This window comes from Leptonotus elevatus, chromosome 10 (assembly GCF_054856555.1).
Source record: "Leptonotus elevatus isolate MCC_2025b chromosome 10, RoL_Lele_1.0, whole genome shotgun sequence".
Classification (NCBI taxonomy): Eukaryota; Metazoa; Chordata; class Actinopteri; order Syngnathiformes; family Syngnathidae; genus Leptonotus; species Leptonotus elevatus.
Window position 1 is genome coordinate 19,455,588 of NC_141248.1, and position 15,163 is coordinate 19,470,750.

Consider the following 15,163-nt stretch of genomic DNA (forward strand, 5'->3'; position numbering starts at 1 on the left):
CATGCACAAACACATGGAACAGAGTGGAGGTGGAGTCACGGTGAACGGTTAAGAAAAATCCAACGCCTATAACGTTCCAACAATAATGGTAATCCGACCGCTAACTAATGCTGGCTAATTTACGAGCTCATAGCATGGAGCCATAGTGGCCACTTGTTGATATACTGTAATTGTGTGTGAAATTGTTTTTCATCAAAAAGATGAGAGAACATTTTATGTGAAATTGTTTTACATCCAAAATGTTCAACATAATCTGATGACAAAAAAAAAAACTGGGGTTAAATGATTGTCCTGACTAAAACTAGACTATAACGTTGACAGTTTTTGTTGAATAAAATTAAACGAATAAAATTAATGTTTTCTTGGACTAAAATAAAGACTAAAATGCTAGATTTACAGTCTACTAAAAAAGGACTAGATAAAGAGGGACGAAGTTGTACTGGTGTATGGTAAACACTAACAAACATGATTGAAACTGGACTAAAAAAGGGACTACATTTAAAAATGGCGGAAAAAAATTAACACTACTCTCTGCTGTGTCTATAAACAGTATCATTTGTTGTAAATACACCTCTGCAGAGAAGCTAATGCTCTGCATACTTTCTGACAATAGCAGTGCTATTGCCACCTACTGTAGTGGAAGTGCAATTACAACTTATTTTAGGACGGCAAAAAAAACATAAAAAACAAAAACAAAATATGTTTATTCCCTGAGGTCAAGCAACCCTTCTGGAGTTTGTTTAAGATCCTGGAACTAAATGTTGCTCTTTAGCAACTTCAATAGTTAGCGATTTTGTGTCAGGTGGCCGGAAAGCATCCACATGCACACAGAAGTGTGATACACACTTACGAAAGTTCATTTGCCAAACAGTGATTGAAGTAAAATTCCAACTCCAACTCTCTGCCGCGACTATAAATAGTATCATTTGTTGTAAATATACCTCAGCAGAGGAGCTCGTTCTCCTTGCGCACTTTCTGACAATATGAGTGCCACTGCCACCTACTGTAGTGGAGGCAATTACACCCTATTTTAGGACGGCAAATAAAATAAAAAAACATGTATGAGTTTCCACTCATTTTGAAAAGTAAGTTCAAAGTCCAAATGAAGGTGTGTGTCACATATGTTGGCTGCTCTATGCCCCAAAGAAAAACATGCCTAGTAAAAAGGGACTCATCATGGCTTTGTCATGGATTTCCCATTCATTCCCAATGGGATTGTTATTTTTATTTTTTTTAGGAAAATTGCATCGCCATGGTTAACAAAAATCTTTTGAACTCTGAATAACTCAGTTGGCACAATTGTTTTGTTTTTTTCCCCTCCTCATCTTCTGCCTCCTCTATAGCCATGACTGATGCTCTTGACAGGTGGACTGAATTGCACAGGAATGTTCCCCCCAAACCCCCCCCCCCTCCATCAGTCCTCCTCATGCCAATGCAAGGAATGCTGCTACAGTTTACTTCCTGTGTGATAAAAAAATGACAGACTGTAGTGTTGATGATTGGATGAATGTACTAATGACAAAAATTTCATCAATTGTCATGAAGCCTCTTCAGTTCCCTCTTCAAGCAAAACCTTAATTATGCGGTATTATCTCTTATGAAACAGCCACACACACACACACGTGCACACACACACGCACACTGGTCGCCACAGGGTGCCAACGTCCCCGCCCTGGTTTTCATTAAGTCATAAGTGATCCAAATGGGGGCCTGCTCGCAATCATTAATCCAGATTTAACACAAATCTCCACTTCTGACTCTCTCTCACACACACACACGCGCGCGCGCGTATGCACGCACAGTTATTTAACAGTTCATCCTGTTACTCAACACGAGTCAACTTTGACTCCATGCGTCACTTTTTACGTCACACATTTATGCAGATTTTCAAGTCAAGTTATTTATACTGTATAGCCGCTTCTCATAAAAGAGTCTGATAAACTTCGCTGACCTGCAATTCTATGCAATGTCCTGCCCTTCATCTGGACAAGTAAAAAAAAAAACATTGCGAGGAAAAAAAGAAAGAAGAAGAATCCTTTGAGAAGTGATCACAAAAATCCCACTTTTGGGATGACCCCAGTTGCAAGAAGCCAACAGTTGATATGATGCCGTACTGGAGCCCAAATAAAGAACGCTCCAGAACCTGCTGGCTTCTTTTTAGCTCACCGAGTCAGCAAAACATCAGCATGTTAACTCATTCACTGCCATTGACGACTATAGACGTCAAAAATTCATGTGAACTATTTGTCTTAGTTTAAAAAAAACATTAATTTCATGTTTTATGAAAAACCAAAAAAAAAAATTCTTGTACATTTATAACAGATATAAAATTTGTAATTAATCGTGAGTCAACTATTGAAGTCATGAGATTAATTACAAAAACAAATTTTAATCATCTGACGCCCCATATTTTTAATATTTAAAAAAAAATTAGGGTCGTCAGGCGATTACATTTTTAAAATTGTAATTAATCACATGACTTCAATTGTTAACTAACGATTAATCACACATTTTATATCTGTTCTGAATGTACGATAAAAAAATCTAGGCTTTCATACTCTTGTTAGCAAAAGTGGAAAAAAATTTAAACTAATAGTTCAAATGAATTTTTGACGTCTATAGCCGTCAATGGCAGTGAACGAGTTAAAATTCTTGCTTTGACACTGATCCCCAAAAGCTAAGAGAAGGATCACTTTGGTTTTGCTACTTAGCCATCTTGCCCCGAAATCATTCAATATCAATAGGGTTCTTGACAAAACATGCCTCAACATCTGGATGAAGAATTCTCATTCGAGCCTTTACCATTCGAGGCTAAGATTCTTGCTTTGGACAGAACTCATGAAGAAATGAGATGTAGCCTAATCATAAAACTTGGAGAATTAAATGACTATGAAATATGTGACTTGCACCTTACACTTCGTCTTTAAGTTTCATGTGTGTTTCTTCTTCACATCTTTCCTGCTCAGGTCAGCATATCATCGCTCCCCAGATTTTTTAATAGCATGCGAGGCGAAAGAATTAAAAAGTATATCCAAGTACTTTCATGCTAATTAAGATGGACTAAATTAGGACAGCCTAGCTGGGGAACTGCCAAGTTTGCTTTTTATATTTCTTGGAAGCTTGTGCATAAATGAGCCCACCATCGAAGCACATGCACACAGGATGAAGAACAGAAAAGATTTAGTAAGCGGAAGTCCTTTTTTAGGAAGCTGAATTTGCTCTTTCAATCACCAATGTAGGGAGAGTTGACATTTTCTGGAAAACAAATCGAGTTCAAAGTCCAGAATAGACAGAAATTCAGAATCACATTACGACTCTTCCTCAATAACAGCATTTTTTTCTTAAAATCACATAAAATTAACTCATTCACTGACAGTGACGACTATAGACGTCAAAAATTCTCGTGAACTATTTCAATTAGTTTACCATTTTTTCCATTTCATTTAATCTTTTATGAAAACCTAGAAACATTTGTTATTGTAAATTTAAAACAGATATAAATTTGTGATTAATCGTGAGTCAACTATTGAAGTCATGCGATTAATTACGATTAAAAATTTTAATCGTCTGACGCCCCTTTCATTTAAATTAGGGGCGTCAGGCAATTATTTTTTTTCAATTGTAACTAATCACATGACTTCACTAGTTAACTTACGATTAATCATAAATTTTATGTCTGTTCTAAATTTACAATAAAAAAGTCTAGGTTTTCATACTCTTGTTAACAAAAGTGAAAAAAAAATGTTAAACTAATAGAAATAGTTCAAATGAATTTTTGACGTCTATAGCCGTCAATGGCAGTGAATGAGTTAATGGTAATTTTCTATTCTCCTAATTTCTAGTTCCTGATTGTAAAACTGCCACAAGAGGATGACCGATACATGTATTGAGTACTAATACCTTGTAATAAGATTGGGTATTGGCCTGAAACCTGGTATCGGTCATCCCCAATTTTAACTATTTTTGAACAAGTCAAATTTTTACCCATATTTGGAAGGGGGAAATTTAAATCTAAAGATTGCAATCCCATGTGTTTTTTGTGCTACTTTAACCGTGCAGTTTGCCAGAAGAAAAAAAAAACGAAATAAAAATGATAAAACTCGACTGATCATCCATTCATTCTCCACTTTTTGAAAAATGTGATTCTGCAATGTTTCGGTTACTTTGTTGGAAAGTGTATTGTTGTCAGGTTTAGGTGACCCATTTTGTTTTCTTCAAGCATCTCTCCAGCTGGAAGAGCTCCACTTTTTAGGAAGCAGCAGTGGGACGAGAGAGTGGAAACATCCCTGCGCTTCATTTTAGTCTGAGGAAGAGGAGGAGAAAGAGGAGGATGATGGGATGAGATGAGACACTCAGCACTTCCCCTGGGGATGAACAGCAGCAGTGCAGTGGAATGTGTGTGTGCGTGAGAGTGTGTCACAGCTCAATGAGGTCCTGGAGATACAGTGTGGTAGTGTAGCAGAAGAGGCTTTTTTTGGTAGAAGATATACAGTTAGCTGGAATTAAAAATGTTGACACCCATTGGCAAAGTCCATTTAAGGACAAGAGTTTGACTTGTTTTGATTCTGCTGACTTATTGCTCGGCTTAGAAGTTCATTTAAGTTAATCTTGGGTTGGTGTGGAATCATGCCAATATATAGAGAGTGAGTGACAAACATAAATAGTATTAAGTCATGAATGAAATGAAATGAACGTCCTAAACACTCATCAAAAACATAAAAAAAAAAAAAACGTAAATGTATAGTAAAAGTATAGTTAATAGTATTGTAAACCACTGTAACACTACACCGTTTGAATATTAATAATGTGCTTCAAAATAGGGGGGAAAAGGGTTAATAATGAATTAAAATGTTTGGAACATAAATATTAAATACAATTTTATTTTGAATATTTATTAAAAAACACACACACACACACACACACACACACACACACACACACACACACACACACACACACACACACACACACACAATTGAACTGTGACCAAATGTGTCCTGTTTTGGGAGAACAGCCCATTTTCTTACGTCCTGTTCAGGCGTCCGGGGGTTTTATAAATTCATGAAAATGTCCGGTTGGCATTTTGTGTCGCTAATACAAGGTGAAGTGCACTGTGTAACTGCGACTGGTACCACAACTTCAAGCCGGGGGCAATTGTCCTCTTTTGTGGGAAATAGGAATATGGTCACCCTATTATAGCATAGCATAGCTGTATAATAGGCTAATAGCATAGCTACGAGCTTCATTCTAATAGGTTTGATTGTAACTAAATGTTAACGTTGGATGTGAGAGGCGGCTTAAAGACAGTGGTGAGGGCCAATGAAGTATACAAATGAAACAAAGCTAAAGTAGGCGTAGAAGACAGCGAAAGTGGACGGTGGTCTCTTTACCCTGTGATTAAGTCCTCCCCTAAAAACGTCCCAAAATGAAATGTGCATTTTGAATCTCAAAGTACGTGCAGCTGCTTGCGGCTTGGCAATTAAAGGGCGCAACGGTTTGAGTCCCAATAACCCACCAACACAAAAATGTCACTGCACAGCCATGTTGGTGAACCACCCATGGGAATTTGTAAAAGATAGATTGACTTGGGAAGTCACTTATCTCCACGTATACTTGAACAAACAGATTCATTTTGGGAGCAAAGCTTTCTGGGGGTCACATTTTGTACAATAGAATCCCACGAGAAGGCGGCAGTGAAGCTCATTCATAACATATTAAACTTTCACGCGAGTTGCTTTTATTCTGCATGTCTGCACGCAGTTAGAGCCTTTTGAATAGTTGATACAGGGGAGAACATTAATGTGTGTAAATTGTCTGCTTTCACGTGCAAGCTTGAATGCTTATGTGCATTTACGCGCTTGATACATTTTTATAACGTAAATGTAATGTAAACAAAAAGGTATGACTGAGTAAAGACAAGTGTGTTGCAAATCAACTGTAATATCCATGCCAGACCAGTAGGTGGCGGTGTGACTTTGGAAAGAAACATTACACTGATGCTTAATGTGGGGGGGAAATCATTTGATTCCCTGCTGAATTTGTAAGATTTTTGTTGAGTTAGTTCAACTTTGCTTTCATCTGACCACAGTGCTTTGTCAACATTGTAACATTTCTAGCATTTGTTATTGTTAGCATAGGGCTAACAAAATAAACAAAATAAAATCTAAATTTTTGCAGTCATTCAGGACGATTACAATTTTCAGCGATTTTAATCTATTAAATTCAGAAAACATTTAATGGTTTCATTTATTCAAAAATAATTCCTGTGCAAAATGTTCACACAACAATAATGTATACTGATTCTAAATCAGTTTTAACATAAACTCAGCATTCATAGTTTGTGCTTAAATGCCACAATTAAGGAATTGGCTATTGTAAACATGTCTTGTAAATTCTGCCACTTGTGCAAAATTATAACTCACAAAATAGCAACGGTGGACTCAAGCAAAATGAGTATTTTTAATATTGAAATGCATATTATCACCTTCCTAAAATAAGGGCATAAGTATTTTTTTTTATTTGACAGAAAACACAAAAAAATTGCCAATTTTAGCAGCATCCTGAAGAGATAGACAATTATTATTATTTTATTTTTTCAAATGTCAAAATATCACTTAGGCCATTATTTGAGGGTGGCTATATTTTTATTTGATTAAAATGTGTGATTAATCAATAACAAAGCCTGTATTGTTTCTCATTAGACTGCGCAGGCGTAACTAAGATTTTGGTCTGGCGGCTAACAAGTTAATGGTCTCATTGGGAAAAAGCAAGTAGCAAATGATATACATCACATCGTGACAAGAATCATAAATGTGAAATCGTGTCACGGTCCCTTCAAGGGGTCAACAAGGGCCACAGTGTGAGGCTCCGTCTGTTGCAAACAACCACCCCTATGTTTTTGCGAGACCCCCAGGAGCAACTGCCCGCTAAAACCAGCTGGACAGTCTGTGACTGGAGCCCCGGGGGGCCACTGATTCCACGCCACACAAACACGGGTGGATATAGGAATGCGTTGGAGATGCACATTCACAGGAACCACACACAGCCTCAGGCCCACAGAGACATGCGCTATTGCTAATTTTAGCTTCTCTTTGAGTCTCTCCAGCACCAATTCATCCCCCCCAAAAAGTCATCTTTTATATAGGATAGTCATTATATACAGCCTGAGCAACCTACTATTATTAGATTGAAGGTATTTTAGTAAAATCCCTGCTAGCATGCTTGCTAGCGTTGGGTAATTAGCATGAAACAATTAGCAGTGCTCTAGATTCTGGAACTACAATGGAGCCACGCTATTCTCAGGGGTTAGAGACCAAGGCCCGACATGAATAATACACATTTGTGAGTAATGCATACTAAATTTTTTAAGGTTTTTTGTTGCGGGTTTATGGTTTCAGTTGACTCGCACTAAAAATAGACACAAGCTCCCACAAAGACGATGTTTTCTGTTTGTCATCTGGCTCCGATGAACCGAATTTGCAGTCGTGCGGATGGTCGCCGGTGGCGGAGATGAGCGACATCATACATTTATGTGGCCTGGAAGCAGTGACACACATTTCCTGACTCATTGCACAAGCGGAGTACCAAGAGCCCACGAGGTTTGTAACAAGGGGGTGATGCCATTTCATGTTAAAATACCAACTAGCGCAATTAGCAATGGCTGAAAGTGAGCACCTCGGGCTGCTTGAAGAGGCCACACGAAAAGCAGAACTCGGAACTTATCTGTTTGCGCCTAACTGTTAATTTTTGTGGACTTTCTGCGATGCCCCTTCTAAAGTTAGCTATGCTATGTTAGTGCAGGAGATAGACGGCTATCTTGACAGCGAACAGTAGAGGTGCTGAAAGGTACGCGAGGCTCCTTGTGGGGTTGTGACGTTGTAGGACGCGGGTAAACTTATCAAGATGATACAAAGAATGTTCTGGTGGTGGTACAAGTTAAATGGCGGAATAGCTGCTAATGAGTAATGACTAGCGGCTTGACGCAAGGTACAGTAAGCACCTGAGTTAAGATGAAAAAAAAAAAGTAAATTATTATATATGTACAGTACTTTAAAAATAAAAGTATCACTAAGTCAAAAGCTATGTAGATAAAATGTTGCAACCGGAGTTTGAAACGTAACACCATTTAGCACGAAAAGCACACCCTACCTTTAGTGAAGCATTTGCGGTGGCAGAATCATGCTGTTTTTCCTCAGTTGGAACTGGGGCCTTAAATAAGGTGGAGGAGAATACGAACAGTTAAAATGCTAGTCAGTGTAAGCACAAAAACGTGTGCTAAAAAAAACGCAGGAACATTTTTATATACACCACAAAAACTGGTATTTGAAAGGGGTGTGTACACTTTTTATATCCAATGTACTCAGGGTTTAACAGCGACGGTTCAACCTGATTGAACTGGATGACTACAGCACTCCCCCCCAAAAAAATAAAGTTAAGTTTATTAACATTTTCTCTGGCTCTGCCATTGCAAGGAACTGTCCCTTTAAAAGAACCATAGGCATGTGCTGTACTGCCAGTAGCTAATAGTGGAAAATTAGTGTTACTTTCACCTTCAGGCAACATGGAGATGAAATGCTATTTGAAATAGCATGTTAGCATGAAAAATAAAAGTGCATAGGCATGTGCTGTACTGCCAGTAGCTAATAGTGGAAAATGAATGTTACTTTCACCTTCAGGCAACGTGGGGATGAAATGCTATTTGAAATAGCATGTTAGCATGAAAAATAAAAGTGCAAAAAAAAAGATACACATTAAAAAAACAAAAACAAAACATCTTACCTTTGCTGTTAGAGCTTGTCTTGTCATCCATGTTTTTTTGTCTTCTCCTTCATGTATTTGGTACTCAGCCACCAGCGTATATAAACACTAGCACACCCTGCTGGAGCGGAGTGAAACTACATGGCCGCTCGTACATTTTTAAACAATTTTGCTTTGTACTTACAGGGAGGTATGTTAATTATTTGTGAGCGCGTCTTTGGACCAAAATAATGTCAACATGTTAAGCACTTCCTCGTCCATGTTCAATTTGAAGCGTTTACTTGCGTCCTCTGGTGTGACATCACGCTCCAATAAGCAGCTCAGTGCTCAGCTCAGACGTCACTGCTTATGAAGTGTAATATGTTTGCATGTGTGTGCGTGTGGGTACGTTGCGTTGAAGGACTCAGGTGGCGATGATGAATGAGCGCGTAGTTTGTTGTTTGTGAGCAACTCACAGTTCACACTTATTGTTTGTAATATGTATTTACTTCTTAAAATATTTTTTTTAATCACATTTCTGAATTTACACATAGTTGGATTAAATATATTTTATTATTGCTATAATATTTTATACTATAGCATTTTTTGGTTGTAGTGGGAAAAAAGAGGAAAAAAGAATGTTGTGCATTGCTACTGTATTTAATCAGAGCAGCAAACACGGTCTACTGTCCTAGTTTGTTTGTTTTTGGGTTTTTTTGTTTTTTTTTACTCCAGCAGAGGCTGAGTGTAATTAAACACCAAAGCCCAAGTGACAAGCGGACGTGGAAGCAATTACACCGCCAATGATTTTCTGGAGGGCTCAATTTATAACTGCTGTGCACCCATGCAGCAAAATGTTATTATTAATGTAAAAAACACACACACCATCTACAGTACTGTAACCACCACCCCCGCCCCCCTTCCCTCCCACGTAGAGGTGCAAGTAATGCATTTTTATCAAGGAGCTGGGACATGCTTGAGTTGAATACAGAGCAGCCCCCACAAGCCCAGACAATGTATTCACAACACCTCAAATCTCACAGTCAGCATACACAAACACACAGCAATTCTCGAGATGGGCTCCTACATTGTTCTTGCCTTTTTTCCTCTGACATGATAGAGTGTGCATGTGTGTGTGTGTGCAGGAAGTGGAGGGGCTTTGGCTCCTCTGTGAGATGGGGATTTGACACGCGTGTGTGTATGCATGTGTGCTTGTGTGTAAGCCATGTGATCATATGAGCCCCTTTCTGCTCCTTTGTCAGGTTTTGTAATCAATGCTTTTTGTGCGCTGTAGATCCCATGCAAAGTGATGCGTGTGGATTTTAGACTTCTGTCTTTTCATTCTATTTTTAATAAGATGACTTTGATATTGTTATCAGTTACAATTGCATGAAAATGTTCATAGTCATGTATTGGATTGTGTATATGGATTGAGCTTCAAATACATTTTCACATGTTAACAATAATTTAATCCGTCGAGCTGTCCATCCATCCATACACCGTATAGCCCAGTGGCACGTGCGGCGACTTCACCAGAGTGGGGGCAAGGACAAGTTTAGATTTAGATTAAAGATGGGGGAGGAAGGCCTTGAGAGTGAAATTGATGGTGAAATTGCCCTCGGACCTTTTACAGCCATCGCGTATGTCCTCGCTAATGATGACGCATGCTCATGGCCAAATAAGGGCGGGATCATACATTTCCTGTGCTGAAACACACGGTATGTTTTTCTGTTTTTTTTATAGCCTTGTTGTCAAACATAACATATAAGGATGCATCTGGAGGCCAAGGTAAGCAATTCAGCATTCGATATTCATTACCATGAGGACGCCAGTATTACAGTAAATACATTGGAGGCAGGAAATGGCAGGCGGGAGGTCAAATATATCATCAGCCCCCTTCCCCCATTACGAATCTTGTCGATAATTCCCTTGATGGTGAAGCTCATATTCTGCACAGAACGCATTAGACGTACATTTGATATCCTGCACTTCACCGCGCCCTCCATCTTGTCCATGCAATCTCTAAATTGATCTGCTAATGGAAAAGTGTGTTTGTGTGTGTGTGGGAGGGAGGGTGGTGGAAGACTATGGTGTTTTTATTTATTTATTTATTTTATAATGGGCCAGGGAAGCTGTGGGAGTATTTCTGGTGTGCCAGGTAATATAAGACAGCTAGACTGTTCATTGAGATGTCCCAACTCTTCTCTTAGCTCATCAGCACGAATATTGGTTGTTCTTTCTAGAAGAAAAACAATAAATGACTGTGTACTATTATATTGTCTGTCCATGCAATATACAGTATGAATCCTATTATTATTATTTATAAATAAAAATTATAGAATGAATGAATAATTTGCGGTTCAAATATGCTTTTCTATTTTAACCATTTTTAATTAATAACTTTAAAAATCTTATTCTTGCTAAAACAAAAGTATATGAATTATTTCATATTAATTATTTCATTTTTGCATATTTTAGCAATATAAACAATATAAATTAATGACTTTTAGAAATGGTTTCTATCATATTTCAAGTAAAAAAATATTTGGATAATAATTGTACAAATTAAATAACAATTTAAAAAAATCTAATATCATTTTCCAAAATATTGCATTACTATTTAAAAACATATTTGTATTTAAAATATTTAAACAAATATTTAATCATTGCCCTTTAAATTATTTTTGTGTGGTTCAAATGCATGTATTTTATTTCCATTCAATAATGCAATCATTAATAATAATATTAATGAAAAAATGAATATAAAAATGTTTTCTTATTTATTTACACTTATTTATTTTTAATGAATTCCAAGATGAAGATTACAGTCAAGATCAAAGCAATTATCGTCAGAAAGCAAAGCAACCACTTGCCGTAATGAAATGATTTTGAACGACTCTGACCTTTGCTCAGTCGTGTCTCGCAGCTCGCTCCCTGATTGGTCGTTGTCTGGGAGAACTTGTCAAGCTTCCATCCACACACTTGAAGGTGACATTCGCCCATGCAGCAAGAGCTTTGATGTGTCTCCAGCCCACCTGCCTGGTGCCTAAGGAGCCTTCTTCCTACATCTCCACAGGGACAAGAAGAACAGGCAGCAGCGTTATTTCACAACGACAAAGCACACAGCTTCTCAACTACTAACAGGATTAAAGGCCTCGACGAGGCTGCGGAGAAGGTGATAAGAGTGAAAGACAAGAGGGAGGCTTTGAGTCACTTGGTTAAAAACCTTCACCGGTGTCCTCTTCTGCGCCATGTTCCTCCCTCGAAGATATAAGGAGCTTAGGTGAGGATGCACAGACAAAATGATAAAAAGAGGCCATTACATACATCAAAATAACTGAAACTTGTCTAATATCAAAATGTATTCCTTTTAACTCATTCACTGCCATTGACGGCTATAGACGTCAAAAATTCATTTGAACTATTTCTATTAGTTTCACTTTTTCCCCCCACTTTTGTTAACAAGAGTATGAAATATATTTTTTAAAATATTGTAGATTTAGAACAGATATACAATTTGTGATTAATCGTGAGTTAACTATTGAAGTCATGCGATTAGTTACAATTAAAAAATTTAATTGTCTGACGTATCTAATTTTTAATAATCTTTTTTTTAATTAGGGGCATCGGGCGATTAAATTTTTTAATTGTAATTAATCACATGACTTCACTAGTTAACTCAAGATTAATCACAAATTTTATATCTGTTCTAAATGTACAATACATTTCTTTCTAGGTTTTCATACTCTTGTTAGCAAAAGTGAAGAAAAAAATGTGAAACTAATAGAAATAGTTCAAATGAAATTTTGACGTCTATAGCCGTCAATGGCAGTGAATGAGTGAATATTTCCAATCAACTTTATTTATAAAGCGCTGTCAAACTAGCATTGCTATATACAAAGTGCTGTACATGGAACATAAATCAGTCATGCAGTAAAGATAAGTAAAACGAGAACAAAGCAAACATTACAAGTAAATAAAGTTTGCCAAAGAATATAAACAGGTTTTTAAACGTGTTTTAAAAGTAGATAGAGAGGGAGATTGCCTAATATTTTGCAGAAGGTCATTCCAAAGGGAGGTACCGGCAACTGCAAAGGCTCGATCCTCTCTAAGGTTCCGCTTTGTCCTCGGCACCTCCAGTTGTGTGGTCTGATGACCTGAGGCGCCGAGCAGGTGCGTAGGGGTACAAGAGCTCAGCAAGATAAGGTGGGGCAAAAGCATTTAGAGATTTAAAAACAAGTCAAAGAATCTTAAAATGGACTCTAAATTGCACGGGGAGCCAGTGGAGAGAAGCCAGGATAGGATTTCAACAATAAATCAATTAAGAACTTTTTAAATAAGTGTTTTTGTGCTTTAAATAATTGTACAGTATTTAGTTTATATAACAATTTGACAATACAAATAATATCTTTTGAAATGTTTTTTTTTTTATTGAGTTTTATATATATATATATAATTATTATTATTATTTTCAGACTTTTTTTACAGGACAAAAATTTTAAATGGTTAATTATCTTATAGTAGTTATATTATTTAACAATAAAGTATACATCACTACATTTTATAACAGTATTGTCATACTAATCTCATAATAATACAGTACGTTATTTTTTAATGATCATCTTTTTGTTTGTTGTTATTTTGGTTCAGTACATTTAAAATAATTGAATTTTAAGTATCACTAGCAGAATTCTCACAAATGGAAACGATTTCAACCAAATAACAAGTGACTAGTGCAATCACAAAATGCACTTTGTACAAAACGACCAACCTTTATCGACCGAACTGCTTCCATGAAAAAGGTGTGACGTGTGGATGGGCGTAGATGTGATTTGTGATGATATACTGCCATCTCATGGATGAGCTCTTTATTACAACATTTCTGTAATTGTAGCAGTAGTTTTAGTTACTCCACACAGCACGAGTTATTTGCGCCATCTGCTGGTGACGTTACATCTATTTTTCTACAGCGCTGGTCCTCGTTAGGGTCCAGTGTGCCTGTTCCAGCTGACTTGGTGAAAAAAAAAAAACAGGGCACACCCTGGACATTCATCCACAATCTATTGCACATGTGCTATTGCTAATTAGCGTTACTGCAACTGGAGCCTCTCATTGTTATTTGGTAAGAGAAGTGGGATCCACTCTGGATTAGTCCTCCATAACTCATAGGGCGCTTCCATCCATTTTGATTTTATAGCGCTTGTCTTCATTTGCGATGTGGATGAGCTGGAGCCCATTACAGCTGATTTTGGCGAGAGAAGCGGGATCCACTCTGGACTGGCCAGTAATAAATTACAGGGAACATCCATGTGTCAATTATATATATATATATATTTATAGTGCCTGTCTTAAGTAGGGAATTTGTAAGTGAATTTGTCTGCATGAGTGAAGAGAGGGCCAATTTACCAGGGTGCGGGGGCGGAGCTATGCAAATGAGCCAGACTGTTACATCACCATCAGGGACAATTCAGAAGGGCTTGCTCGCAGTCACATTTTCAGAAATATGACGCTCAAAATCTTTCTGAAAAGTTTGGGTTATTTTATTTGATGGGTGGGCAGGTACTCGAGAGAGCCAATTAATTGCATACGAGCAGATGGAAATCAATTTCCAATCATACAATATGCCTCCTGTATTAGCTAATGTGTATTCCTGTTGGTTTCGACAGGCGGTCTGAGAAGAGAGAGGGAAGACATTCTTGTCATACCGTAACCTTCCACTCTAAAAGTGAAAGAGATCATTACTCATCACGCACAAATGCATTTTTGGCAAAACAAGCATAGACAGAAAGACTGTTCGAAGAGCAACTATTGCCTCAATGATAGCAAATCTATATCGGGACAAATCGGACAGGAAGCGCGTGACATTAATATATGACACATATGACGAAACAATGAGGATGTCTGGTGGTTTTCAGGTTGCGCAATGGTCTTTTATTTCCACAGCGGGTGCGGTCTGACTAGGCAACACACACGCACACACAAGCACACACAAGCAAACACAAGGATCACGTGAAGAGTAAAGTAACAGTTTCCAGTCAGCACCTTTCATAATAAATCTCATCACATTTCCCATGCCTCATAGATTTTTAAGACATTTTAAATTGGTCTAGCACACTGTAGCTATCTATTTGTCAAGCTACTTTTGAGCAATATAAACCTTTTTGTAAATTGAGTTGTAATGGTGTTTTAAATCTATTTAATATTTTCATGGTAAATGGTACTTCCTTTACATAACGTTTTTTCACCTTACTATTTACAATAATTTCATAAATAATATATTTACTTCTTCTTTTTTTTACAATAGTTTTCTAAGGCAAATAGAGGAATTTGTATATGCTTTATTAACTCATTCACTGCCATCGATGGCTATAGACATCAAAAATTATATTTCTATATTTATATTAGTTTAAAAAAAATTCCCACTTTT